The sequence below is a fragment of the Dryobates pubescens genome, chromosome 1 (assembly GCF_014839835.1).
Source record: "Dryobates pubescens isolate bDryPub1 chromosome 1, bDryPub1.pri, whole genome shotgun sequence".
Classification (NCBI taxonomy): domain Eukaryota; kingdom Metazoa; phylum Chordata; class Aves; order Piciformes; family Picidae; genus Dryobates; species Dryobates pubescens.
The window spans coordinates 60,992,554-61,007,659 of NC_071612.1; the positions used below are offsets into that span (position 1 = coordinate 60,992,554).

General features: G+C 40.4%; 1 protein-coding gene across 1 annotated transcript in view; it reads right to left on the minus strand.

Moving 5' to 3' along the window:
- The window catches only part of ATP2B2 (ATPase plasma membrane Ca2+ transporting 2), a 247,399-nt gene extending 234,756 nt beyond the window's left edge, over positions 1-12,643 (minus strand). The window contains exon 1 of the mRNA XM_054166708.1: positions 12,476-12,643. The gene's annotated coding sequence lies outside the window, so the exon portion shown is untranslated. The remainder of the gene's footprint in view (positions 1-12,475) is intronic.
- Between the last annotated feature and the right edge of the window lie 2,463 nt (positions 12,644-15,106).

Consider the following 15,106-nt stretch of genomic DNA (forward strand, 5'->3'; position numbering starts at 1 on the left):
AACCTCTGCCTGTCTACAACCTCCCTTCAGGTAGTTGTAGAGAGCAAGAAGGTCTGCCCTGAGCCTCCTCTTCTCCAGGCTAAGCAAGCCCAGCTCCCTCAGCCTCTCCTCATAGGGCTTGTGTTCCAACCCCCTCACCAACTTTGTTGCCCTTCTCTGGACACGTTCCAGCAAGTCAACATCCTTCCTAAACTGAGAGGCCCAGAACTGGACACAGGACTCAAGGTGTGGCCTAACCAGTGCAGCGTCCAGGGGGAGTATGTAACAGTGTAATGGACATGGAAGAAAGAACTGCATATAAGCCTATTTCTGGAGAATGGGTTTTGATCACAATTTTTAAACTGAACATAGGGTGAGCTAAAATTGTTTCTCAGCTTTGTGAACACTATTTGAAACACTTAACAAAAATTCTTAGACATTATCACCACACATTTTTTGAAAAGGTTCTTTCTTATCTAATAACATGACTGCTAAAGAGCACTTCCAATCACAAAGTAACATATTTGGACTGTCTAAATGCTCCCAGTTCTAAGAATTAGTTATGCAGTAGAAACATCTCTTCCATCTATGAACAAGAATTTGTTGAAAATGCAGACCATCTGTGTAATACTTGCACCACCAGAGTTTCTGCCCAAATTTTCCCCAGGGAAATATATAGATTTCTAATCATCTATTGCTTCCTTTTGAACTACACATAAGGGACTTATAAAAAGGATTTTTCAGGCATGCCATCAGTCAGACAGCTTTAGAGAGGAATATTAGGTTCTCAAAACCATTTTTACACTACTACTTGGACACTCACAAAAGCAATCACTTCCTCTTGCCAGATTATTACGTAATGCACACAAGCTTTTACATTTATTCAGCATGCACAACTGTGGTTCTCTTTGGCACATTTTGGGCTTTTAAATATGAATAAGAATGCTTCAAAGAATAAAACTGAGTTGGGAAATATTTATATGAGAAGCTGAGTATGGATTAAAATTACTTGGCTTCAAAAGTAAAATTAGATGATGTTTAATTTAGTTTATTTATGAAGTTGTATTTGTTCAATTTAAATATGTAATCTCCTTTGAGAGAGTTCAGCTTGCAAAATGATAATCTGTTTCTATATTTCTATTAGTTGTGATTTATTCTGATTAATTCCTTTGTTCAAAAATGCTAATGAAAGCAGATGATGCTGAATAAGATCCACAGGCAACAACAACCAATACAACCATTGGTCTGAAAAAGGGGGAAAGTCTGTGCGACACAGTCAAGCAAGAAATCTGCGTCAGAGATTTCAAGGGAGACATTGGCTATGGAGAAAACCAAGCACAGGGACTCAGCTGCCAGCCTGAACTAGCATGACCTCAATTCTCAATAACTCATCTCAAAAAGTCTTGCAAAGACAGACAACAAATTACATTTCTCCTATGGGTATATATTTAAGAGAGATGAAGAGCTAAAAATCAACCTTGCTAGGCTTTGATGATGAGGCTCAAGGGAGGCAAGTCATTGCTGAAAGCCTTTGGGACATGCAGATTGTATGGATATATGAAGGACAGATTGATGGAGGCTGTACTACTCTGTGCACCTTGTGAGAATGCATGTAAGAAGTTTTAAAACCAGACATACAGGCTTTTTAGTTGATTTGTTTCCCTGTCAGCGCTTGTTTATGGATTTATGTGCTCCTTAGGTAACATCCTCACAATTACAGTCATGGCTGTACAGGACCAGAGAGCTCTGCCATAAAAAGCCTTCTTCTGATGCCAGCATAAGAGACTTATATAGCTGCAGTCATGAACTCTTATCATAAACATCTCTCAGGCTTTCTAGGGTCAAGACTTCAGAGTCTGGAGCAAGACAGAGAGAAGAATTTGCCAGCAATAACAGAGACCCTCAGAAACACCTTAATTGCAGAAAGAATTTTGCCATCCTCTAAGCAGCAAAAAAACCCTCCCCAAATCACCATCACTGGACTACCTATCTTCTGCTTATCAGAGTATTTCACACAGGCAGGTGCAGAACATGGCACCTTCTACCTTTCCCATGGCATCTGAACAATGTTTAAGTGATACCATATGTTTGGGGCACAGACCCTATTTCTAGACTTCTGTTGGGTTTGTTCACCTCACAGACTTAATAAAAGAGTAGGATACACTTCTGCCTTCCTAAACTAAATTTCACTTTTGTCAAGCCCTTATGGGTTCACCGCCATAGACAGTTTGTGCTGCATGACTTAATGCAGTAAAAGGTTCATTCCATGGTCTGCACAGTCTTTTGCAGGAATGAATTCCATAGAATTTTTTCAGGAGCTATCTCAAGCAATCACAAGTGTTCCTCTATTTGTCTTTTTATTACTGTAGTGGGACTTGGTTGCTATAAAAAGGCAGAGCCATGGGAAAAAAAGTTAAATCTGTGTAAAATTTTTAATTAACTAAGACTTCAAGCTTTGTTCTGCAGTGAACAGAGCTCCAGATGCAAAAAGCAGACCAACATGGTGATGTGTTGTGAGCACTTCTGAGGGCAACTCCTAAACAGAAACTTTCTTAGCTGCTGCCAGATATTTCTAGAGAATTAGTTGTAAGGTCAAACAAGAATTGCTGAGGAAGGGAGTGGGTCTTGTGTGTGGGAGTACAAAATTGTTATTGTTTTCAAGTGAACCACGGAAAGAATAACTTGGAATGAAATTAAACCATACAGTACACTAAACAACTAAAAGGAGTTTATAGCAACTGCTCTCTACTTGGAGTGCTTATATATATATAATGTATATACATAAGCATATGTATTTTCTATGTTGAAGGACCTCTCCCTTTGATAATAAGGCAATGGTCAAAACTCTTCTGAAGAAAGCTTCAAAAGAAAAACTGTCCAAATTGGCAGAAAAACTTTTGCAGAGTTCTCAGTTTCTCTGTTAGAAATTTCAGCACTGAACATATCACTTCAGTTTTTACGCTAGCATTGCAACCCCTGGGTCATGTCTCTGCCGAAAGAGTAATAAATACAGCACAGAGGATCCTTTATCCAGAATCATAGACCCTGATGTTCATTGATTCTTACTCATCACAGAACCTCAGGAGAGAGATCATGGTGCTATCCCCCAGTATAAAGCCCTTTGTTTTGAAGGAATGGTCTGTATGCATATTTCCAGTTACTTTATCATTTGCTTTTTCATAGCATTCTCATTCAGTTTTAATTTAAATATCATTATCCTTCTCTTAGGGTTTGCCAATTAAAACTCTAAAACTACTGCTACTTACCTTAGTGATAATAAAAACTTTGAAAATAGAATATCTGGAGCAGATGAAAGCTGCAGATATAGGACAAGATAAAGGAGGGGAACAAGATTTCCTTAGAAGGAATCTACTCCAAATTAAGAAATTTTATTTTGGTTTTCTCTAACAAGAGGGGAAAGAATAAATTCCTAAAAGTATTTTCCTAGCAATATTGTTAAAGATATTCTCTTAATCCAGGAGAAGATATGTAAATGAAGCTTGTATGCTAAGAACTTGTGCACTCAATTTTAATGCTTCAAAGGTTCATGAAAAAAAACCACTTCAGATGTCTTCCATTTTCTCTTTCATTTTTTCCATCCTGTTCTGATGTCAGAATCATGTTTTCAGATTAAAACTTCTAAGTGTACTTCTAAACTAGAGAAAGGAGGACAAGGGCAGGGAAGAGGACACTTTATTTTCTTTTCACATTAAGAGTTACAGGGAACTTTAATGACATACCAAGCCATAAAACCTGTAGTTGGTACTATATTAATCATCTGCCTACACAAGTCAGATAAATATAAAATCCCATTTCTGCATTGCAGATTTTATATGTCCCTTTTTCAGGGTGTTATTTCAGGTTTTCATGATTTTGCAACCACTGGTGGGGGGACAGAATCCATAAGAAGGTAGGGAAGAGAATAGTAAGAGCAGAATTTGTTTCTAATAACACTTTGACCCTTCACCCAAGGTCAAGTCTGTTACCAGTCAGAGACAGCATCTGGCCCACTCAGGTTTCCCCCTATGCTGGATATAAGCCAGGTCCCACCTGTACAGCAAAAAGAGATCATTTGAGAGAGACACTGGTGTTCCCTGTCTATATATCACCTATTCTTGTATCACATATTCCTCAAAAAGATCTCTTTCATCTTCCTGTTTCAGCCCAAACATGTATATAAATTCCACCCCTCCACGTTCTACATCCAGCTCTGATGTTTAGCACTATGCAGAACAGATAGAAACACCCAGGACTTTTTTGGACAAAACAGACCAAGATTTAAAATCAAATGAACAGAGGATTCTGCAGAGTGGTGCACACACATAAACTGAGTGCCCTGGGGACTCAATAGCTCCCCACATATGCTTAGTAATAAAACATCAGCTCAAATTCCCTCTGCCCTGAAGGGGACATCTTGATGCTGCAATAGAAATATTAGCGCAGTCCTTTCATGTTCTTTCAGGTCAATCTGGGACACACAAGGAAGGCCCCTCTGCCTTGCCCCTCCATGGCAGGGAGTTCTATCCTGCCCAGTGCAAGTAATGAAATGTGGGGATGAGAGAGGCATCATTTAGTATGAGCCAAAGAGAATAACCCACAAAATGAAGACTTTGCCCCCAAGCCTATATGGGAAGCTGGGAGGTGCTTGACACATCATTACTTGAGTAGTCCTCCTGCTCCAACAGTTTGTTTTTGTGGCATTTTCAGCCATCTTATTCAGCAATGCTGATTTAGCACTACCATTTTATCCTGCAGTTCTCTGCATAACAATTTACCTCTACAGCATTCCAGAGGCAACTTGTCCTACCATCATGCAAATGCCCTCCTCGGGTAGCGCAACAATGCGCATTGCATCAGAGAAGTTGCCTGCAATCCCGCTTCCAATTTCCCAGGTTAGCTGAACCATTCATAAATAGGAATTCCTTCAAGTACTGGGGGGAGGGAGGACAACAATCTCATTCCATTGTGAAAAGCAAGACAAAATCATTATTGCATTGCAATTGCATTTCACTGGTCCCTTAATATCAAACACCATTTGATATATTTTTAGAGCAAATGTGCAAAACTTTCATTATAATTCAAGTAGAGGAAAGGAAGGTAGCAAGCATGCAGTGTAAAATTAAATAGTTGTCCTCAGCCAGGACAACGGTTTCTTCCTAAATTGACTCACAAAAGACACAAATCAATGCTGTCTCCTGACATTTGGGATCACACATTTCCCAAGGAGAGTGGAAGAGTTTATTGGGAACACTGTTCTCTTCTAATTACCTGTGTCACACAAAGGGTACCTTTCTGAAAGACAAGTCATAATGGCAGCAGTGTATTTTTATTGTGCTTCATCAGCATCGGTGTTTGTGTCAAGGTTAGTTAGATGCTGAGCATGACCATTACAATATACTCATCCACCCTGTAAGACAAATAACACACATTGTACATGCCAAAGTAAAGAGGCACCATACTTCTGTAAGGCATAACTCTTCTCTCAAGGTCCACTGAGGCACAGAAACCTACTGCAACAAAGGCTGTGGATGGCAATGTTTGCTTTCCAAAGGCAATGGCCTGAGGTAAGCAAAGAGACAGGTATGGAGGTTCTCACTGTTCCTATTTGTGGAGAAGTGCTACAGGTGTAGGTGAGAAATGGTTTAAATGCAGAATGCAGTAGATCATTGGATGAGTGGGAGGGTGTAATACACCCAAAACTGTTCAGCTCCTATGCATAAGCCTGCTTCTTGCTCAATGCAACCTGAATGGGCTGGCTGCAAGTTTTGGTAATCCCTGGACTAAACAGAAGCGGGACGTTTGATTGATGAATAGACATGAGCCAGCACCACCCAAAATGCTGATCACGTGTTGTGCTTCCATGCAGATAACTGACATTTGGAAAACTGAGACCCTCAAGCTGCAGAATGAAGAGAAGGCTGAACAAAAGTGCTGCCCAAAGAAATGGCATCAGAGAAAACAGGCATCTAGGACAAACAAGTGAAGACTGGATAAAAGACCATGGAAGTAAGGGAAGATCCTGGAGTTCCAAGAACCATGGAGACAAATGACACCGGATGCCTAAGACAGCTGGTATGTGAGATCAAGAAGGGTAAAAGCTCTAAACTTGTCATTCCCTGGCTCACCTGTGACAATTCGCTGACTCAGCTCTCCTGAGTAGAGGATGTCTGCCCTGAAGCCAGCTTTTACTCCAGGGTCAGCTTGAGCTTGAACTTGGGCTTTTCATATGCTGGATCAGCTTCCACTATAGTCTGTTGGCTAGTGGGAAGAGTTTGAGGTATTTGTATTTACACTTTTCCCAGGATGCTGAAGACTGACTCTACCTGACCTTGTGTTTAAAGGTCACTACAAAATTCCCATTCTGCTATAAAATGACAGTGCAGAGGGACTTAGCTTTCTCCTAAAATGACTGTTAAACCACCCCACTGGGCACCTCAACCACTGCTTCAAAGCTGTGGTCACCTGCCCATTGTCTCTAGCAAGATGAGGATTCACTTATCAGACTTTGGCTGAGGTGTACAGAGGAAGGAATCCTTGAAGGTATTTAAAACGTTGTCACTCATCCTAAACTGAGATACAAAGGTTGCACTGGCTTATACCATGGAACACAACTCAAATAAGAACACAGATGATAACTTATCATAAAGAAGACAGCTCTTGCTGAGTACAAATCTTCTGAGACAAAGTGCATATATGAGGAGTGTTATTTACTTCAAATGCCTAACTAATTTCCAGAGGTCAGGAGCTCAGAAGGCCAGTGAACTAGACAGATGACTGGACTGAAGTATCTCTTTGCTCAACATCTAACAGATAAGCATCTTCCTTGCCACGTTTCCTCATTTTATGTGATAGATTTTTCAGCAAGATTCAAATCAGATTGAACTAGAACTCATTTTATTTTTAATTCATTTCATATGGTTTTATTTTTAACTCACTTTAATTGAAATGCAGGGAATGAAATTATCAATTGAAATTACTTCATCAGCTGTGACTCGTCATTCTTTAACATATAAAATAAGCTTTTAGTAAATCACTTATTTTCCTTTTTCAGCCTCGAACCAAAGTGCACCTAGGATGCAATGCACTAGATTTCAACACTGCAAATTCCATACTCTTTAACTGTAAACAGATCCAGGATATTGACCATATTTTGGCAGTTGTCTTTTTTTTGTTGGGGGGGAGAGGGGAGGTGGGTTTGGTGTGGTGCTTTTTTGTTTGCTGGTTTTTTTGTTTTGGGGGGTTTTGTTGGTGGTGGTTGGTTGGGGGTTTTTGCAACAGAGTGCTTTAGTTCTGGGCTAAATCTTGAGATTGCAGTTCCAGGTCAAATCTTTTCCTTCCAAGTGACTTCTTCCAGTGCAACAGCCAAGTGTCTTTATTAATGACCTGGATAATACCATTGAGTGCACCCTCTGCAAGTTGCAGATGATAGAAAATGAGGAAATGTGGCTGGCAACACCAAATGGCTGAGCTGCCTTTCAGAGGGATCTCAGTGGGCAGAAGCAATGGGCTGACAGGAACTTCAGGATGCCCAGCAAAAGGAAGTGCAAACATCTTCCCCTAGGGAGGACTAAGCCCAGCAAGGACAAGATGTGGGCCCATTGGCTGGAAAGCAGCCCTGCAAAAAAGGCCTTGGATTTCCTTGTGGACCCAAAGCTGACTGCGAGCCATCAACACATCCTCAGTGCAAAGCAGAAAAACAGCCTCCTGGGCTGCATTAGACAGAGCATTGCCCTCATGCCAAGGGAGGTGAGCCTTCCTCTCCACTCTGGAGTGCTGTGTACAGTACTGGGCTCCCAGTACAAAAGAGACATGGACTTCCTGGAGTAAGGCCAACAAAAGGATATGAAGATGATAAAAGGACTAGAGCACTTGACACACAAGTCAGCAAGGAGGCTGTAAAAACTGGGACTGTTTTCCCTGGAGAAGGCTCGGGGGAAGCTTATCAATGTGTATAAATGCCTGATGGGAAGAAGTAAAGAAGATGAAACCAAACTCTTCTCAGGGGTACCCAGTGAAAAGACAGTAAGAGCAAACAGAGAAAATTCCATTTAAAGATTAAAAACTGTAAGGATGGTCAAACTGGTTATCCAAAGAGTTTGTGAAGTCTTCAACCTTGGAGATACCCAAAACTTGACTGGACACAGCCCTCAGCAGCCTGCTTTGGAGATTCCACTTTGGGCAGGAGGGGTTGGACTGGATGATCCCTAGCCCAGCCTCATCTGTTCTGTGATTCAGTGACTGAAATCAGCAAGCTTCTCCACCCCTTTCACCTTCGCCATGAGTGAAAAAGGAGACAATAGGTAAAAAATGCAGAAATTCTTCCAAATAAGCTACAATTATTACTGTTAGTCTTCCTCTAGGTTTTCACACTAACTAGGATCTCTCCGGTAGCCTTGTGCACAATACTTACATGCTACAACCATGCAATGGCTACTTCAAAAACAAGGGAAAATATATAACAGGAGGAACTTGTTCATATAATAGGATGCGGTAGAAGTGAATTACTCTCTACTGTGGTTACCATTGCTCAATTACGCCAAGCCTGATATGTAAGCAAGCATCCCATATCACTTCTAACTCTTCATATTTCACTGGTCTGCAGTGTTATGATGGACTATGTCCTGCATTTTACAGTGATACCAGCCTCTTAAAATTATTTTCCTGTTACTGGGCTATTTTAAATGATGCTTCCTTGCAAACCCTTTTATTACGAATTGCTCCTTTTTCTTCAACTGAGATCACCCATCGAGAAAAATCACATTAAAAGCATGCTTTTCCCCCTAGACATAAGCAAAACCAGTAAAACTTCAAACAAGAAACCCGCAGCTCATAAAATTGTACCATATGTTTATGCTTGATACAAAAGTGGACCAAACTTTAAAATGAAAATTACAATAAAATACTATCTCCATTGCTTTAAGTCTAAATAAAAGCCTACATATATATAAGCCTATATATCCTTGATTTGCATATACTTGCACATAAAAATATCTAGCATACAAAATGTAACCCATCTAGGAAGAAATATTGTTCTATTATGCAACTGTTCTACTAAGGATATATTATCTTTGAAAACCATGTACTCATAGGGGATACACAAGGATAAATCCAATACAGTCTCACAGTGCTGAGCATCCATGCTGTGCATAAAGCAGCCCTGGCAAGTCGAATCCAAGCTGAGGTTTCCTAATGGCAAGCAGAATGCCTGGACTGCAGGTGCTGCAGAGGCAGCAGAACTATCCCGGTCACACAGAGCTCTGTAGCTGGATTTGCAACTGAGCCATACTGACAGGGTGCCTCCATTCAGAGTGGATTCATTGCTACCTCCTTGGCTCAGCAAGAAAAGAATCTTAATGAAAGCATGAGAGAGGCTGTCTTGAGCTTTAGCAACACATTTTAATGTATGAATTAAAGCACAACATCAGTCTAGGACCAGTTAATTTCATCACAATCAACCATAGCTGCCTTTTTTTTTTGTTGGTTTTTTTTTAAACCTCTTTTCCAATTGACGTATTAAAATTATTCCAAAATGTGTCATTTTAAGCTGGGGAGTTAGAGGGGAGGTGAGGAGGGGGGAGGGGTTCCAGTTGCTCAGATAATCTATGATACGAATATAATTCATTTTCATTCCCTTTCAACAATCAGCCCAAAAGGTACAGCAATACTTGCTCAATTCCATTGAACTGTGCTATCCCTCTTTGTCTCTCCTTGAAAACATAATGAAAATCTAGCAAAAGGCAAGCTGGTTCTCTGCAAGGTTCCATAGTCGGGTGAACCAAATAAACTGCTTTCTGCCCTTCAGAACAGGATTTTTAGGTCTGACCTGTGAAAGTATCTACATTTATGAAAGGAAAGTGGGTTCAGTTTACAGAACTATCAGCTGCTGGAGTCCTACTGCAGTATAACGGGGTTTCAGTAAGTGTGAGAGAGAGTTACAAGGTCATGACTTCTCCATTTATTTCAAAATGTAAGAAGGAATTACTACATGCACAACTGACATTTGACAATACGAGCTGCAGAATGGAAATAAAGAGAAAAAACACTTGCAACATGCTTATGTATTAGCAGAATGTACGCTCACATTTTCAGCATTCAGATAGGAATAGATTTATTTATTTATTTTAGCATGATTAAAAGAATGCTTCTGTCCCAAATACAACAGCACTGGAAAAGATAAGCTGCAGATTTTAAATCCTGGGGGAAGACAAAAGGGGGAAAAATAATCCTTCCAAACTGTCTCCCAGATACACGATATAAAATTTAACAGGAAAAAGCACTCACGAAAGTCACTTCATAAAGAACAGGAGGATACCTAGTTCATCATTACCATGTCTTCTGTAACCTGTAATCCTACTGAGAAGCACAAAATTCTTCCAAGGTGTTTCAATATACATGCATGAAACCTTTTTATATATGCCGAAAGCATGAGGAATACCATTCGGTTTCAATTGGCAACAGAAAAAGAAAAGGAAAAATTGAATTACCTTTTCTGTGAAAATGCAAGTGGATTTACCATTGTTGTGGGCCAAAAGCAATCCTCCATAGAAATGAAGATACATACATGAAAAGGATAAAAATGGGGACACACATATACCAAAAAAAAAAAAAAGGGGGGAGGGGGGAGGGATATTCATGCTGCATTACTATACATAACTTATCCACAAGCCTTTTTTTACTGCCTAATGCACAAACTTCTTCAATTGACCAGCAGTGCAGGGCAAATAAGAAACACTTCTTCACAGGTAGCAATTCTGACTCAAATGAGAGGAACACGAATAAAGTAAAAGCTGTGTGTGATCAGAGACCTGCTGGATACCTGAGTCAAACAGTTAATTCAGAGCAAGGCACAAGAGCTAGTCATGCATATGGATGACCTCTCACAAATTAAATGCTAATCAGGAATGCATCTCAACATTAAAAAAAAAGCCATGTGGACTATGAAGCAGATCTGCAATCTCCTTTTATTAAGCAAAGACTAACAAAAAGCCCTCATTATCAATTTCATCCTGCATACATCTAATATGAACCACAAATCCCAGCAACAAAAGTGTAATTTTTCCATATGAAGCATGCCAGCTGTCTTTCAAACATCCTGACTTGTGTAATATCTCTGCAATCCTTTACCAGAGTCCCTTACAGAATGTAATCAGGAGGTCAAATCAGCAGAAGTCCTAACAAGCATGAAGCCCTTTGGATGCACGTGAATGGAAAAATGAACAATCTCACCACGAAAGAACACACATTCCCTTTTAGCAACTTCAATACTCACCTTCCAGAAGGTATAGGAAGTACCGGGCTAAGCATCAGTTCCTGCCTGCTTAAGTGCTCCAGGACTGCCTACAGCCATCCTCTCATTAGTCCTCCAAAAGGATGGGCAATGCACAAGCAACTGCCCCAGCTTGGATAGGACAACTTAAAGTCAGTAAATGAGAGAGGTTGGGGAAGAGCTGTCTGCTGCCCGGGACCACTGGGCAGATGAGCTGCCAGTGCCGCAGGCAGGGATCAACCGCACCGAATCTCCCTTTACATAATAGGAAATGACTCCTGTAATCTTATGTTTTCTGGTAGAGCACTGGGTGCTTCATGAACAGCCAAAAGCTTTTTCCAGGCAGCATGCAGGGATTTGGAGCCGATTCTTCTCTTTAAAATAAATAATCGAATCACATCTATCTGTTATTGTAGCATACAGCACAGAAAGCCTTTCCCCACTGTACCACAGGAAACATCATGCATGCTTAAAAGAAATTACATAACATTCTCTCTTTCTTTAGCAGCATTTTCTAATCCAGTTCAGCATAAAGACAGTTTGGGTTGTTAGTCTGGGTTGTTGGTTTTTTTTTTAATCTGTATGCCCTTCACTTTCAAACATACACACTGAAAATCTATAAGAAGCTCTATAAATAAACCTAGTTGAGGATTACATATTTTTCTAAGAAATGGCTTTGCTTATCAGAAGAGAACCATTAGTTAAAGTTAGGGGGGGGGGGGGGGGGGGGGGGGGAGTCAAACTGCACTCTTCACATTTTCCTCTTTTCTGCACTTCTTAAAGAAAAAAAGCACATCCAATTCTTACCAGCAATGATAAAAGCAAAATCTCATCCACGTGTTTTCCTCCTCGCTGAATAACAGATTTCATCAAAATCAAGCCCATATGCTTAAAACCCACCCAGATTACACTGAATTCTCATCCCACAAAATCTCAGTGACTGATTTCTGATGCAAGAATGCCTTTTAGCTCTGCAGCTTCTGTTTGACCTTACAGAATCATCTACAGAAGTTGCAGCATTACCTTTCAAGAGATTCACAGGGCACAAACCAAAATCTAATGCATCACTCAGACCCAGTCTCCACACCATTTTCTCATCAGCTTGCGCCTTCACCAGAAGCAAATTGCCAAATAAACAAGCCCAGAACGGAAAGGGGAAAGATTTCTGGTTTTTATTAATATTGTTATTATTATTATTATTATTCTCATGCTGTGGATGTCGCTACTTACTTGGCTAAGATATCATCACAAATCCAAAATGATTGCAATTACACAGCGGAGTAATCACGGTTCGGCATCTGTCAGGGCTGGCTGAGCGGAGCTACATTACAGGAGCCCCTCTGCAGACTGTACCACCCCGGCAGGCAGGTGGGGAGGCAGCGGGCGCTGCTGCCACAGCATCGCGCTGGCAGCCAGCGAGGGGAGCGGGGCTCTGCAGTGGGAGAGCGCTAGAGGAGCGCAGCACCCAGCAGGCATAGCCAGGGAAGGAAAGGTTGCTCTGAAAGGAAAATGGACTGAACCACCATGTTGTTGTTTGTGATTTTAATACTTCCCTTGGGATAATGACAAAAACGGAAGATGGCAAACTACCAGGAATATGCCACTTACTCAGAAACGGGAGAAACCTTCAAGGACAAGGACTGTCACGTCCTATCACTATCATTTGAGAAGGGCGGGGGGGGGGGGGGGAAGAAAGGTTGTGTATGAAGGGGGGGGCGAGGGGACCGAGGGAAGCAACAAATTCACTGCCCCCCTACAGCAGGGCGCAGGCTTCGTTGCTGGGGTCTGAACCCCAGAGCACCAAATGTTTCTCCAGCTTTGTTAACTAATTATACACTTGACAGCAAATGCCACAAACATGTCTGTCCTACAGGTTCCTTCAGCATCACCTTTTGCAGAGGTACAGCTTGCTGTCTCTCTCTTGCTCTCTGTCTGTTTAGATGAGGACAATGTTGATTATAAGAAAAATGTCCCCCCCCAAAAATAATCATTGCAGGGCTGTGATGTTTTTGCTGTATTTGTGTTCCTGTCATGCATTCCAGAAATTTAAAGTCCGTACAGGTGAAGCATACAAAATATTCTCTTCTTTAGTATGATCTGGACACATTAGCATACACTGTAAAACCATACATGCATGCCAGAGGAGCTTTCTGCCCTTTTTCTGGGTTTTGTTTTTTTTTTTTAAATCATAGAAAATAAGGCACTCTGCTTCATGATACTGACACTTGGAGGAATCAGTGCATTTACAGGTTCTTGCTATTCTGTGTATTTCTTTTTTTAAAATGATCTACTTGTTATTTTGAATTATTAGCCAAAGCAGGATTCTGAAATGTAAAAGGCTTTTGCAATGGAATATCATGTTGGGGGGGGGGGGGGGGGAGGAGTACTAAAAATAAGACGGAGGCACCAATCTTTACAAAGCATAACATTTTCCATGTAGTGGTTTCTATTTTTCAAAGTATATGTTGATCAGTACATGTACCATGTTCAATCTGCAGCTTCAAACTCCGTAACTCAAACCTTTCACTAAACACAAAAAAACCCAGTATGCTTTTCTTGAAGTGTGTATTAAAAAGTCTAGATAAAAGTTGGAGTCCTTTCAGTAGTATCCTAGGACAGCAGTGGTTCGTGACTTTAGACTGTCTTGGACAGAGTGGGCAATTGCAAGCAAGCATACCTCCCTGAGCACTAATAGGAGTAGCTGTGCTGATGCTCTGTCATCCTGCCTTACTTGCTGCTCAGAATATCAATTCAGCCAGTTAAACCAAAAGTCTGTACTGCACTGCACCAAAATGGAAGCTATTTGGGAAAGGGAAAAAAAAAAAAAAAAAGAAAGAAAGAAAAAAAAAAAAAAGAAAAGAAGGCAGGGATCATTGATCAGGAGTTCTATCTATGCTGATCAATTGTGGTTTTTTTTAATGAAGTAAAATGTAAATCAGGGCTAGGATCAATGCAGATTTTTCTCCTTTGAAACTGCCTTTATCATCAGAAAGCCACAGGCAATTACATGTGTGCCAGGACAATATATGCAGTGACTTTGTGTTATATTAAGCAGAGAGATGTGTCCTCTTTTTCTTAGCAAGTCTTTAGTACAAACTGCAGCTTAGAGTGAGGAGTGCAGGCTCAAACCTGAATTCCATCATCAAACAAAACAGTAAGTGAACAAGAAAGTGTTATATTTAAGATGTGTTGTGCTTAGATTCAAGACTCATAAATGTTGGTGACCTCTACTGCTCTGCCAGTAAAGCAGAAAGATACTAAGATAATTTGCTATTATTTGATTACTAAAAGTCCTCTTTTTTTTTTTTTTTCTGGTACAAATTTTACAGAGACTTTTTAAAGCAACAGAAGGTTGATTTACACAGTACTAAAATACAATACAGAGCATTTTTTAAACTGTCGTTCCTGTATGAAGAGAGAAATAGTTTAAAGAAATTAAACAGTACAAAAACCTGTTCCATACATTCAGCTGTTGCCAGTTTGAGGACTGTTGCTCTCCAAGATGGTGTGTCATACTACAGAAACTTCAGGCAGGTAGAGAACCAGAATGTCTACATTATACTTTAAAAGGAAATACTCTAATTCTTGGTTTTGATTAACAGAATAGGCAAGGGAATAAGAAGAGGAGGAAAATGATGTAAAAGTAAATGTCCAAAAGGAAAACAAAATCCTAGTCTGAACATATTATTATATACCAAATCCACCTGAACAATTTTTCACATGAATATTCCCAGAGCTCCAAAAGTGCCATATCACATAAGAAGTAGCAGCTATTAACCATTTTGGAGCCTGTTCCCAGCACGGTGTGTGTATTTTACTGCTGGTGTGGGTGCCAACTTTACCACAACACTTTCATCCTGC